Raw genomic sequence first — 14,711 nt, forward strand, 5'->3', positions numbered from 1 at the left:
ATTCTACGATTTCTCATGGAACAACTATTCACGTGGATATTCCACAAATATCTAAACTAAAAATATTCTTATTTGACCAGTATCCAAGTCGATATATTTCTAATTGTATTTACTAGTTTTACTGTAATTAATATCGTATTATCAACATTAACCAGAATAGAAAAAAACGACGCGGTGCAAGAAAACCTAACCTGATCTAAGAAATAAATCACACAAAATATTACTATTCACGAGTGTGAGTTGTTACTCACACCCGCGGTCACTGTGCTCGTCAAAAGATACTACGTAATTACAACTAGTCACTCGTGTCGATTCGGACCAATCGTCCTACGACATGATTGAGTGACCAGAGGAACTTCAACACATGCGACTCACAGTTCGTTGAGTTAAAGCTGTCGTCTAGGCTGCCACAGCAAACTGCTACCCCCAGAGGAAGTCATCTAGGCCGCCACTGCTCAGAGGAAGTCATCTAGGACGCCACTGCACACCGGAAGTTGTCGTGGAAGTCATCAGGAAGGCACCATAGGGATCACAGTTGAGGCAGGCTGTAACACTTTGTAAAAGCACGGAATATTATCATTTGTTCCTCAAACTAGATGATTATTTCAAAATTTTCAGTATTATTTATTAAATGAACTTTAAAATTCTCATAATTTTGACTCTAACAAAGATTCATATATACATTTGAAGAATTTAAGAATTTAAGGCACTCTTAAAATGGAAAAGATTCGAACTATTAAACTTTTAGTTTGATAGATACTTACATATTCAGCTAGAGAGCTTTGCCCAATGGTTTCTTCAAGTGATGCACTGACTCTAATACCGCTAACGAATTTCAGCAAGAATAAAAAAATAAAAAGCTAATAACGCGACCGTATATATATATTATATCCGGCGAACAAAAACTCTGGCTCTACTACCTTCGCGTGATTTATTGTGAATTTAGTTAATATTCTTTAGTTAAAGAGCTGTATTGCTCTGAGAAAAAAAGAAAACAATTTGTACGCAAAAACACTGACTCTACTGACCGCATTGCGCGCGGTCAAACTCTCTGGAAGAAAAGTTGTTTGTTAGTTTGGGGGGAGGGTCGTTGTCTTTTTTGGTGTCTCCTTTTTTCCCTACCGAGTGTACGTCAAGAAAATACTGTATCTTTGGAGAAATGTAAACATCTAAATCAAACACCTACGTGATTATTCATTTCCCATTAACTCAATTCTCATTGTAAATATCAACGTTAATAATTATCAAGATCAATCAACGTCTCAATACCGAATAGTGCGACACAATGGAATTAATTTATGGAATGTGAAAAAAAATAAAAATGTTTGTTATTAAAGTTAGTAATTGTTATTATGTTAACCGAGTTGCGTTGCGTAATATGTCGCAATTTATAAATATTCGAAAATGTTTGTACGAAGCAAAATTCCATGGGTGAACCGAACCATAAGCAACAGGTAGGTATTCGATTCTACGTAAATGATTTTAGCGAATATTTAAACTTGCGACGAAAATTGTATGTATAAGTGATTGAAACTCGATATAGGGATAGTAAAACAGCTGGAAAAATAATATTAATGACTCTACACGATAGAAAATATCGCGACCGAAATGCAGCAGAAGGTGCAAATTATTTCAATAAAATCAAACGACTTTAAATAATTAAAAATTCCATATTACAAAGCAAAGTTTGAAATGATCAATCCACGAATTCTTTTCTCAATTATATAGAAATGAATTACGCTCGAAAGAAAGAAGCTTAATCTGTTCTTCTTGCATCTCAGTATATTGCTCAATTAATGAAGTATACGTAGTTATACCCCCCTTTAATTATGCAATAAACATGTACCATGTATTACTATACATTGTTACATACCCACACAAAAATCAACAATAATATAAAAAAAAAGAAATGTATACATACAATCGGCTTTGCAATAATAAATTAAATATTACCCATTATTTATCAAACCCATAAACGTTGTCCTGAGACTAGTCTCTTCCTCTCTCTTTTCTCTTCATCAAGCAAATATCTTAACAGAAGAAAAATATTAATTTATACCATGTGTATTGTAAAGAAATGATATTGCGTAATAATTAACTGATTAGTTTAATTCGAACTCTATTGTGGAAGTTTATGATATGATTTAAAGCTAACTGAACGCAAAAAAAAAGTTCCTCTGTATCGTTGTGATAATTCGATAATGTATCAAAAGAAAGTGTATTAATTAAACAAAGGTATTAAGAAACTGTATATAGTGATCGTAAGATAAATACCAGAAATGATAGAATACGCGAATGTGAATAACACGTCTTGTCGACTCGAAGCTCGGTAACTGAATGACTGAATTCCCCCCCCCGCCGTGATATCGTCCTCCACAACTGATACTAACACAGAGTCACCTTTGTGTTTGTGTTTCGGAAATTTCAACGGAAGTAACAATTCTGAGAATTTAACATAGAAAAACTATGCCTCGAGGCAGCCCTGCTCGGTCGACTGCTTGGATCGCCAGTGTTTACGAGTTTTTATAAACACAAGTTTCGCGATATCGTATGTTCTTCGTGTCGAAGCTACACACAATACGATTGAAATATTCTTCGATTTTATATAACAATTCACGTCCCATCTGTTCAGCAGCAATAAATTAAAAAATTATGAGGCCACTTACATAATTACTGGAACAAATTGCTTCTATCAATTTTTCGCCTTTTGAGTCGATTTTGAATACGAGTGTCATTCTTCTTTTCGAACCTTTAGCACAGCCAAAAACCTGTAACAGAATAAAAAAACGTTTAATTTAAGGAAAATTAAATAAGTATTAACTAAAAGAAACGAATAGAAACATTTAGAGATTGATAAATTAAATTTATAATAATATAATACCTTCTTATCAGGCACGTAACTACATTCACTCTCTACGACGTCCAGAAGTAACTGACGAATCAACATGTCGTTGCTAGGAAACTGGATATAGGAGTAGGGGTAACCTCACTATTCGAAACAGCTCACTTATTCGAAAATTTCAAAATATTATATAATATTCTAGCATTAATTATGCTTTAATCTTATTTCACTTTCCTTGATAATAAATGGATACGTCATAATTTTTATGTCACATATATCCGTATGATGCTTCTCTCTTTCTTGGCGGCAAAATTTCAAAATTTAGAAGATTCCGAAATAAATTAATCATCCAATAAATTAGTCATACCCCAAAGCTCTTTCAACGAATTTTAGTTGCTCAGAAACTCAATAATCTCCAACACAATTAATGTCTAGTTTTTAATTTGCTAATTTGATCAATGTTAGGATATATGTTCATTTGAGAATAAAAGTATCGCGAGTTGTTCTCGAGAGTCAAATTTGTCAGTATACAGGGTGCTGAGAATGCTAGTAGAGAATTGGATATAAATTTGAGAGTACTCTCGAGAGCAACTATCTTAATTGCGCAGTAATCACTTTTAGCCTTTAAAAAATCTATTGTCACACGAAACACCTTGTTTAAAGTGTATGGCAGTGCAAATTTCGAAAAGACGTTCAGTATTCTAGACGTTCGGTATTTCAGACGTTCAGACGTTTTGTAATATATCAATCTTTGCTGTTAAGAACTCGACAATTCGATCAACATAGAACACCAAATTACAGAATAAATCAACGACATACACTTCTCGAAATCACTTGTATACACTTTCAATTTACAGAAACACAATTATTTTTAACATAAACGTTCGTTTTGCACATGATTCTCGCTGCATTTAAGAACGATGGTCGGGAGCGTTCGGCAACTATCGGCACTATTCGGTTGGCGGTTCTCTTTTCGGGTAGCTTGGTTACGAAACATTCCATGTCAAATTGGACACTTTCTGCCACTAAATCGTAGATTTTTTCAAACTCAATATAATTATTGGCATATTAAACGTTAAACTATTAAAACTTCGAGTTAAATTTATGGCTGCCTAACAAGGGTACATCTCGAAGTGAGAATACACATCGTGCACCATTTCCCATAAAACAGTCCCAACAGTCCCATGCAAAGTCCCTTATTCAGGAAATCCACCCATAAATCCTAGGTCTCTCCTAGGAGGTTTCGCTGCGTGTGGGCTTACGATAATTTAGTTGCCGTTGAGAATGATCTGGCTGGGCAATCTTTCGAAAGAAAGTTGTTTTCGTTCTCTAGCTAAACCCAAGTCCTTTAGAAAATATACAATCCTTTGAAAACAATTGACTTTCTCGAAAACGGCACTATTCTGTGTCGGCGCATCATAAGCCTAGAAATGTAACCTTAACAAACGTTGTGAAAAACACCCTGGCCCTTGTAAGATCTGCAATAATGACCTTACTTTAATTCCATGATACAATTAATGAAATGATGGATGAATCGTGACGAAAAATAGTATACCGTGGGTTCTCTACAGACTTCCAAGTATTCTTCAGGGTTATTCAAATTACATATACAAGCAGCCCTTTTCTGTAAACGATCGTATCCTATCCTAGTTGATTAACAAAGTGGGAAAAAATCGCACCTAAAATATCGTAAAACGTTAAAAAATTTTCATGCGTCTTTCCTAGCCGCACGATCGTCGATACACATGTCAGAGAAAATTAATTCGAATGCAAACGGACCTAAGAAAGTTTTCAAAAAACAATTCTTAATATGTTCTTAACAATACCTTGTAATAGTATTTTACCATACCTGCTTAATGTATGTTGCATAATTTTCCTGCACGTTCGAACGTTGTGACAGACTTCCTTGCGTTGGCGAAATTTCTACGAAAATTTTTTTATTTCAGAACCACAATGAAACAAATAATGTAATGATCGTATTTTAATAAAATTCAATGCTTTGGGTCTAAAGACAATCATTTGAATCTTCTCGAGAGCTAATTAAGATAAACAAACGCACGGCATTTCTACACACAGGATCGTATTATTTTCAATAAAAATAATTCGAATGGAACTATGTTAAGAAAGTTTTAGAATTTCTAACAATACCTGTTTTTAACATTAACTTAAAGATTATCCTGTGTCTCATCATGCAAACTTCAAGTGATAATATCGGGTATCATTATATTATCGATGAATTTTTATAGGTTATCGGTTGCATTTCTTTTAATTTTCTTTCAAAGCATGAATGTCAACCTGTCCATTGAATAAATTTTGAAAAGGATGCGCCCATATATCAGTTGTCCCGATTCTTAAGGATTTGACACGTCTCTTGAAAAACTAGCTGTGCCTTCTTTTGTTCCCTTTATCACCTGCTATGCCAGTTAAATTAACACGCGCCACTAAACACACAGTAAACAGACCGTGCCGGTAAGTAGATCGAACACTAACCACAAATTACCGAATACAGAAAACAATATGTACTTGTTCATTAATTCATAAGTCATATATTTCCACCTGTTTTATGTCGCTTTTCAGTCATAAACCTGACATGTCGAACGATGACAGACACATGAAAATGTCTAATGGATTTTTTCCATAGATTCCTGTTGAAACTGAACTACATTTTCGATTGATGCATCGATTGAAATTGCATTGGATGAATTTAAATGTTTTATTTATTTTAATAGTGATTGAGGTTGCTGACAATCCCTTACTGCCTTTTCTTAATTTTTCTGGGATTAGAGGGTTTATTTAATCATTTATTAATTCATGAAGATGGAATATTTAAAAAATAGATGGCGTTAAGGATTCTTTTTCAAATCTAACCAATCTTCGTTTCCGCATTTATTAATTAATTTAATTATTTTATTTTGATTTTTCGCCAAATTTGACATATATGGATGTTGTTATTAATTATTTCATACTAATGTGAACTAACAGCTTTTATTTTTTATGATAATTATGTTAATCATCTATCATCAATTATTAGTCAATACTTTGTTCTCAGTTGTCATCTCGATCTTTTCCGGTAGTGTTTCGCGATGGTCCAGAGGCTTCGCGTAGCGATGTAACGTGCTGCCGCGATATTAAAAGAAAATTGCGGATATATTGGCTGACATTTTCAAAGATGTGTTTCATTTTGTTCCTTACTGATCAAGCTTTCAAGTGATCATTGAATTTTTGATAATTTTTCATTATTTCATAAATTATATTACATTTATGATACACAGTGGTCTCCATGCCTCGGTCCAACGGTTTTTCGCAATTTTTTGAATCTATAAGGCTCTCGTATCGTGTTAAGTAACTTCAATCATTTCTTTATCGTTTAATAAATGATTGATCGCGTTTCGTGATAAAAATCGGTCAATAAAACATCACGTTCAGGTAGTGTTCGAGAGTGTTCTAGTGCTAAGAGCAAAAATGGCGGATAAATGCAAGTTACAAAAGAAAATGGATAATGATGGCGTCCCTCAATGTTTGAAATCGAAGTTAAAACTTGGAAAATCAGGGAGTGAATTAACATTTCTTTTTGTAATTTCTTGCATTTTATAACTTTATATTATTATCTTTTGTACTTTTTAAACATTTTCCATATTTCCCATATACATATTTGGTATCTTTAATATTTTCGACATTTTTCATCATTTTTATTTCTCTATATTTTGTTTTAAAATTTATTTTCTTATAATTTCAAAAATTTTTTGTTTTTAGTTTCTAACATTTTTTACAGTGTACTAATGTTGTACCTGGTACTTACATATGATGATTATTATCTTACATAAATGTATTTCATAATTCTTGAACACATTTTTTTCACCTTCATTACTTGTCGGCATGGAATATTCTATTGGTTTAATATTTTGGATATGTATTATTTGAGAATATTAAAGCAAAATCTAAGAATTCCAGTAATAATTTTTTTCTAAAATATAATAATTGTTTCTATGGCTATGGAAAATTAAACTGTGCTCTCCGTATGTGCAAATTTACCATTGGGACGATAATGTTTTCAAATTTATCGACGATATAGATTCTGCGGTACCGACATAGCATTGTAGTTATCGACATAAATTATCGACCTAGATCAAGACGCGAAATAGGGCGACGAATGGTAAAAAGATTAGTTCAAATATTTCTCATTTAATACTTGCGAAACCTATTATCGACATAGATCAAGATATGAGATAGGGCAACAAATGGTAAAAAAGTTAGTACAAACTCTTTTCATTTAAAAACTTCGAAACCTATTATCGACATAAATCAAGACGTGAGATAGGTTAGTGTTAGATTTGGGTTGTATTTGGATTTGATAATAAACAAGAGAATAATTACAATTTATATTTACCAAATTTATTATAGGGAAAAGTTACTTTTTTAACACTTTTAACACTAGCGTTACCGGTTACCTGGTGGCACTTTCATACGGGGAAATGCGACTCATTCGTAACGAATTAATAAAAAATACCTTCCGCCGTTAACGATCGCCTATATCGAAAATAGGATTATAACGCTTTCGCGAAAATTGATTCGCCGTCGCTCGTTATCATTGAATGGTCGCGCGGGACAGTCGCCCGCGGGTTACTCGCGCAAAAGTTCGCGCGGGTTAGTCGTTGGTGTGATCGCTCATTGTGTAATCCGTTGTTACCGGTGTTCCCTTTTTGGGTTCTTTCCGTCGGGGCCTCGTTGTACCTAGCTGGCTTCGATATGTTCGGTCAACGCGTAAGTCTACTTGGTCCCTGAGTAACTCCGTGACTCCATGATAGTGTCGACGAGTGTGTCGCGTGTTACGCTCGATGGTTCGTACCAGTGACTGCGAATATTTCGTTTCGGTCGCGTCGCGAAAGTGTCTGACCGCGATTCGTATCTTTTTGCTACCCCGTTAAGGGAGAAGAGAATTTTTAAATTCTTCTAATGTTTCACCGGGAATCGTAAAATAATTAAGATTAGACACTCGTATGTCGTTTCGCGAGATTTTATAAAGACAAGAAAGTTTTATTAAAATGTCTACTATCTTCGCTACGATTGAGAATCGCAAATCTCTGAGGGCAGAGAGCCAGCAGGCCCCGTTTTTGTAGGATCCCTGTGTTGTCACTTTCTCGGGGTGGAGCTGGTTATTGGTATCTTTTCCTAAACAGAATTAATCCTTTTTCAAAGGAATTCTTTGTATTTTCCAAAAAAAAATTATTATTTTGAATGGCTACGATATCAAGTTAAGGACTACGTATACTTGCGGCACCCACTGTGTACTCACGAGTACTGAGTGGATGGCAGGTACTAGTTATGGACTATTTAGTTACGTATAGTGAGATGCGAGCGTTGTAACGTCAAGGGATTTGCCCTACCTAACCGTATCTTGGTGAATTTTTCCTGTGAATATAATGAAATAAACGGGAAATCTGTCAGGCAGTCTGTGAAAAAATATTTTTCTCTATTTGTATATATTTTTTTTTTTCATTCGCTCCTGTAGAACCTCTTTCCGGCCGGCTTACTCCACGGTGATGTCGATAACTTCTTCAATTTTTAACAAAATCATTTGAAATTTTCATAGAATCTTGTTTTCTAGATTATCTGGGGAAGAGCTTAGGATTTTTAAAAAATTTGTATTTTTGTACAGATGGTGTACATTTTAAGAATAAAAACCAAATTTAGTTAAATAAGTTTTGTTCAAAAGGTCTGTAAAGGAAAAAGTTTTTGAAATACTGATACAATCCATTGGACAAATAAATTTTGGTAAAAGCACAGACGAGGTACAGTATAGATTTGACATCTAATATATTTTTATGTCTAACTTTCTGAAATATGTACCGATCCTATAAAAAATCAAATTACCGAATACAGAAAATAATATGTACTTGTTCGTTAATTCATAAGTCATATATTTCCATCTGTTTTATGTCGCTTTTCAGTCATAAACCTGACATCTCGAACGATGACAGACACATGAAAATGTCTAATGGATTTTTTCCATAGATTCCTATTGAAACTGCACATCATTTTCGATTGATGCATCGATTGAAATTGCATTGGATGAATTTAAATGTTTTATTTATTTTAATAGTGATTGAGGTTGCTGACAATTCCTTACCGCCTTTTCCTAATTTTTCTGGGATTAGAGGGTTTATTTAATCATTTATTAATTCATGAAGGTGGAATATTTAAAAAATAGATGGCGTTAAGGATTCTTTTTCAAATCTAACCAATCTTCGTTTCCGCATTTATTAATTAATTTAATTATTTTATTTTGATTTTTCGTCAAATTTGACATATTTGGATGTTGTTATAAATTATTTCATACTAATGTGAACTAACAAAAAATTGCGGATATATTGGTTGAAATTTGCAAAGATGTGTTTCATTTTGTTCCTTACTGATCAAGCTTTCAAGTGATCATTGAATTTTTGATAATTTTCCATTATTTCGTAAATTATATTACATTTATGATACACAGTGGTCTCCATGCCTCGGTCCAACGGTTTTTCGCAATTTTTTGAATCGGTAAGGCTCTCGTGTCGTGTTAAGTAACTTCAATCATTTATTTATCGTTTAATAAATGATTGATCGCGTTTCGTGATAAAAATCGGGCAATAAAACATCACGTTCGGGTAGTGTTCGGGAGTGTACTAGTGCTAAGTGCAAAAATGGCGGATAAATGCAAGTTACCAAAGAAAATGGATAATGATGGCGTCCCTCAATGTTCCAAATCGAGGTTAACACTTGGAAAACCAGTGAGTGAATTAACATTTCTTTTTGTAATTTCTTGCATTTTATAACTTTATATTATTATCTTTTGTACTTTTTAAACATTTTCCATATATTCCATATACATATTTGGTATCTTTATTATATTCGACATTTTTCATCATTTTTATTTGTCTATATTTTGTTTTAAAATTTATATTCTTACAATTTCAAAAATTTTTTGTTTTTATGTTTTTAGTTTCGCAACATTTTTTACAGTGTACTAATGTTGTACCTGGTACTTACATATGATGATTATTATCTTATATAAATTTATTTCATAATTCATGTACACATTTTTTTCACCTTCATTACTTGTCGGCTTGGAATATTCTAATTGTTTAATATTTTGGATATGTATTAGTTGAGAATATTAAAGCAATATCTAAAAATTTCAGCAATAATATTATACTAAAACATTATAATCGTTTTTTTGGCTATGGAAAATTAAACTGTGCTCTTTCTGGGTGCAAATTTACCATTGCGACGATAAAGTTTTCAAATTTATCGTTGATTTAGATTCTGCGGTACCGACTTAGCATTGTAATTATCGACATAGATCGTTGTACCTTGCTGGCTTGGATATGTTTGGTCAACGCGTAAGTCTACTTGGTCCCTGAATAACTCCGTGACTCCATGATAGTGTCGACGAGTGTGTCGCGTGTTACACTCGATAGTTCGTACCACTGACTGCGAATATTTCGTTACGGTCGCGTCGCGAAAGTGTCGGACCGCGATTCGTACTTTTTTGCTACCCCGTTAAGGGATACGAGAATTTTTAAATACTTCTAATGTTTCACCGGGAATCGTAAAATAATTACGAAAAGACACTCGTATGTCGTTTCGTGAGATTTTATAAAGACAAGAAAGTTTTATTAAAATGCCTACTATCTTCGCTACGATTGAGAATCGCAGATCTCTGAGGGCAGAGAGCCAGTAGGCCCCGTTTTTGTAGGATCCCTATGTTTTCACTTTCTCGGGGTGGAGCCGGTTATTGGTATCTTTTTCTAAACAGAATTAATCCTTTTTCAAAGGAATTCTTTGTATTTTCCAAAAAAAAATTATTATTTTGAATGGCTACGATACCAAGTTAAGGACTACGTATACTTGCGGCACCCACTGTGTACTCACGAGTACTGAGTGGATGGCAGGTACTAGTTATGGACTATTTAGTTACGTATAGTGAGATGCGAGCGTTGTAACGTCAAGGGATTTGCCCTTCCTAACCGTATCTTTGTGAATTTTTTCTGTGAATATAATGAAATAAAAGAGATTTCTGTCAGGCAGTCTGTAAAAAAATATTTTTGTCTATATGTATATATTTTTTTTTTCATTCGCTCCTGTGAAGCCTCTTTCCGGTCGGCTTACTCCAGGGTAACGTCGATAACTTCTTCAATTTTTAACAAATTCAATTGAAATTTTCATAGAATCTTGTTTTCTAGATTATCTGGGGAAGAGCTTAGGATTTTAAAAAAATTTGTATTTTTGTACAGATGGTGTACATTTGAAGAATAAAAAAACCAAATTTAGTTAAATAAGTTTCGTTCAAAAGGTCTGTAAATGTAAAAGTTTTTGAAATACCGTTATAATCCTTTGGACAAAAAATTTTGGTAAAAGCACAGACGAGGTACAGTATAGACTTGACATCTAATGTATTTTTATGTCTAACTTTCTGAAATACCGATCCTGTGAAAATCAATGGAGAGCTGCAAGTTTAGGTATTACAGTAAATTTTCAACAAGAGTCAGTTAGTTTGGATTCTACAAGTGACCGTATAGTTGGTCCTACGCCTAGGGCTGCGTCAAAGCTGCGCCCATGTTATCTGGCTCGCAGTCAGTCAAGCGTGTAACGCTACAGCAGTCGGTTTCCTTTACGAGATTACACGGCTCGACAAATCATAATAGAAAAGTATAATTTCTTTAATTTTAATTTTTTTCATTTCGAATTTTTTTTAACATGTTGGTGAGATTTTTCTGATGGAAATGATATCAAACACGATATAATTTGAACAACATTTACTTATTAACACGTTCACTGTCGCGCCAGATTTACAGGTTGCTGTCAGACGGTTTCTTCTTAATAAATATTGAATTTTTTCGAGAAAAGCAGCGAACATTTTTTCACACCTAACGCATGGAATTTTTTTAAGGATAATTAATCTTCTAATTGAAGAAACTTTGGCACAAGAAAATTCTCCAAGTTAACTTAGAATTCTGAATTGTTTTCAAAAGATTCGCGCATTCGTTGAATTCGCTCAGTGATTCGAAGCTTCTTACGATAAGTGAACACTCTGCGAAATCAACATCGAGTTTGTCACAATCAGATTTCCAAAATACTTCCTCCCTCTAGAAACACAATCCCGTTATCGATTAACCCATCATACTCGAGTGATTCTTTCTATCTGACCCGATCGTTGGAGAGCCTCTGATCGAAGTTGGGAATTAATTGTGCTTGGAGAACGATTATCTGTCAAGGAATCTGAGGGAAAGGGCCGGTAGATAGATCAGTTGTAGCAGGGAAAAGCGTAGCTTCTCTAGCTGTGCTATTAGCTCTTAAGCTAAGCCGGAAATTCCAGACCGGAAGCTGGCAGTCGCAGCTCCAGCGGATACTGTGGAGGGTAAAAAAAAAGAAGAGGGAAGCTCCGAAGAGAGAAGAGAAAAAAAAGGGAGAGAGAGAAAGAGAGAGAGAGTGGAGAAGATGGAAGGGCAAGCCGCGTGAGGAAAGAAAAGGATTTATAGGGAATCCAACATCGAACGCGCGCTCCCACGTGGCCGGCATGCCGATAGTTTGTTTAACGCCTTCTATGAACTTCCGGGAAAGGATTCAATTAAAGCCAACCTTCATTATTGCCTCCCCAGGAAACTTATCCCTCTCTCTCTCTCTCTCTCTCTCTGCATTGTTGATCACGTTACGATTTTTTTATTGCGTTCCCTGAGAACGAGGGAAATCCTCTTTGGCGCAATTACAAGGATAAAGGTCTTGAGTTAATGCGATTAAAAGTAAAAGATACCGTACCATTGTATGAATTACGTTACCGATTGAACGTTTCGACAAAATGTTTCGGAAAAATTAATTGGGAAATACAGTAAATTCTCTGCAAGAGTCAGTAAGTTTGGATTCTACAAGTGACAGTATAGATGGTCCTACGCCTACGCTGCGTTATTGCTGCGCCCATGTTATCTCGCTCGCAGTCAGTCAAGCGTGTAACGCTACACCAGTCGGTTTCCTTTACGAGATTACACGGCTCGACAAATCATAATAGAAAAATATAATTTCTTTAATTTTACTATTTTTCATCTGAAATTTTTTTTAATATGTTGGTGAGATTTTTCTGATGAAAATGATATCAAACACGATATAATTTGAACAACATTTACTTATTAACACGTTCACTGTCGCGCCAGATTTACAGGTTGCTGTCAGGCGGCCACAAGAAAATACATTTTAAGGATAGGGTTATAGTATTATGCTTTATAATTTTTTTTTTTCAATTGAAAATAATGTCTAGCTAGCTCTGACGTTCAAAATTTTTAGTTGACATTTATTTTATTTTAATTATTCTAAACATTTGAGGCACTCCAGTCACTGATGACCACCATGGCCATATCGAGGAAACAATCTAATGTTAATACTTATTGAGTGATTAATTTAATTTCATAATATATCGCTTTGGATGAATTACAAAAACAAATTGCTAAAAAATTACATTAAATACCTGTACACATTATCCGTCGAATGTAGGGTGAGTGCCACCGTTTGGTTGCCAATGGTTTATCACATAGAGTCGGCCTACCTACATGTAAAAAAAAAAAAAAAATGTAGGGTCGAGTCCACAAGTGTCAGTAAAAGGTAGGGTCGATAGCAGCAGAAAAGCTGCTAAACAATTAGAATTAAATGTAACGATAGAAATTATTGCAATAATGCGTAATGCAATTGAAAAATTGCAGAAAAGTCTGATACAAATGTTTGAAAAGTAAAATATATAAGATGAGATACAGTATCTTACCACGTAATGTAACTTTTTATTGTGTAACATATTAAAAACACTGTTTGGGAAAAATTTGTCACAGAATTGCATTTCTTATTTAATCTTCCTTTACTGCTACTTCTTGTGAAATTTTATGCCAGAAAATTGAAGAAATTCTTCTTTGTGTTTCGTAGGCAATTGATTGCTAATTTGCTATTGACAGATCGATGTTAAAATTTGATGTTAAATGGAACTCTCATATCTAACATAGTATCTGAATAATTTTTCAAGGTATTTTATTAAGAAACGCGCACATAGTGTTCAATTTTCTATCTTAGAATTAACTTACTTTATCTTACGAACTACTTAAAGTTAAAACTTTCAACTGAGTGTGAGGATCAGAATGGTCACAGGTACGCGTAGTTCTTAGCTTGGTATCCTTTTGCAAAAGTGAGAATTTTCTTTGGAAAAGGATACCAATTACCAGGTCCCACCACGAGGAGGTGACTACGCAAGGGACCCGACAAAAACAAGGGCCCTACTGGCAGCTCTCTATCTTCAGAGATACGCGATTCTCATTCGTAGCAAAGGAAATAGATACTTTTATCAAAAAGAGTGTCTTGTATTTCACTTTAAATCGCAACTCTAATCATTTTCTCATTCCCAATGCAATATTTAAACTCTAAAAATTTCGTACTCTTCCTTAATAAGATGTTGAAAATGTAGATGGTATTTTATTAATTATGCTACGAATGAGTCGCGTATCTCTGTAAGAGAGCGCGCACATGGTATTCAATACAATTTTTCTATCTTAGAATTAGTTGCTTTATTTGATAAATTATTTAAAGTTAAAACGCACGCGTCCCACGACGTCCATCGGCGGATGAATAGAATATTTTCTATTGTCTTATGCTAACTTATTTTATCTTACGAACTACTTAAAGTTAAGACACTCGTTCACGCTCACTTCATACTCGGTACAGTTTTCGATCTTAGAATTAATTAAAGCTAACATGCGATAAAAAGGTACATTTTTCAAACATACAATGAAGCTCTGTAAGAAAAGTATATTATTAAATTGCAATAGGAGGATAAATTGTTAGGATATCTTTATTATATATA

Source organism: Habropoda laboriosa, unplaced genomic scaffold (genome assembly GCF_001263275.1).
Source record: "Habropoda laboriosa isolate 0110345459 unplaced genomic scaffold, ASM126327v1 scaffold193, whole genome shotgun sequence".
In the NCBI taxonomy this organism is placed as follows: Eukaryota; Metazoa; Arthropoda; class Insecta; order Hymenoptera; family Apidae; genus Habropoda; species Habropoda laboriosa.